Below are 1,241 nucleotides of genomic sequence, written 5' to 3'. Positions count from 1 at the left end.
CATCATCTTGGTGTAAGAGTGGGAGGCTCATGAATCTGATGGAAACTGGCTTTTAAATGGGGAGAAGTAAAGCAGGAACCGGAGCTCCTTTCAGACTTGGGAAAGCCCTTCTCCCTGGGCACTGGTTGCCTCACTGGGAAGCTAAGCGTGCCAGCCTCTGGAGCTCCTTTCATTCTGATATTCCAGGAGCACGTGAATTGCCTCTGCTTCTGTTCAGGCCCCATCCTAAACCCAGCCATCTAGCACCGAGCGATCCCAGGCCTTTGGGAATGCCAGGATGCTGCCCAACGGGAAATCTGTACATTGGGTGCTATCAATGTCACATCACGGGGACCAGCCATGAAAGAGCAAAGTGAGCTCCACGTCTGATGCTGGGGTCATCAGGACAGACCCATCGTGGCTGGCTTTTTACCCACCCCCTGCTGTCAGTTCTTCCTGTCTCTGTGGCTGGCTTCCTGCACTAGGGATCGGGTTGTAAATGGGGAACATGACTTCCTTCCAGAGTCCTTGAGCACCTCAGCTAAGGACCGCAGTGCCCTGTAGAGCTCCTAGATTACCTCACTTGGAACGGCATCGTGCATGTCTGGAGAAGGGCTCCATTTGGTTCCGCCCCACTCCCCTCTCCAAGTGCCGCAACTTCCCTCAGAGCATACTCTCCAGTGGATCCAAGAACCAACTCTCCTAAAGACATCACCTTCCTGTCAGCTGTTTGCCCTTAGGCCAGTACACAGAATGAGAGTGCGGGAGATGGCAGACACTTTCTGGCACCTGCCCAGTATATGTATTCTCTGACACTCTTATTTGGTCATAAAACAATAAATGGTATCAATTTCAAATGTGTCCGACTTTTTTTCCCCTCATGGCTTCATGTTTACCTGTGTGTGTATATATATATGTATTTTTTTTTTTTTTTTGAGATGGAATCTCGCTCTGTAGCCCAGGCTGGAGTGCAGTGGCACGATCTCGGCTCACTGCAGCCTCCGCCTCCGAGGCTCAAGCGATTCTTCTGCCTCAGCCTCCTGAGTAGCTGGGATTACAGGTGTGTGCCACCAGGCCTGGCTAATTTTTTATTTTTAATAGAGACGGGGTTTCATCATGTTGGTCAGGCTGGTCTCTCAAACTCCTGACCCTGTGATCCACCCACCTTGGCCTCCCAAAGTGCTGGGATTACAGGCAAGAGCCACCGTGCCTGGCCCATTTTTACCCATATTCTAATTTTTTTTTTTTTTTTTTTTTTTTTT

This window comes from Rhinopithecus bieti, unplaced genomic scaffold (genome assembly GCF_001698545.2).
Source record: "Rhinopithecus bieti isolate Rb0 unplaced genomic scaffold, ASM169854v2 scaffold_70516, whole genome shotgun sequence".
Classification (NCBI taxonomy): Eukaryota; Metazoa; Chordata; class Mammalia; order Primates; family Cercopithecidae; genus Rhinopithecus; species Rhinopithecus bieti.
This window is presented reverse-complemented; position numbering follows the sequence as displayed.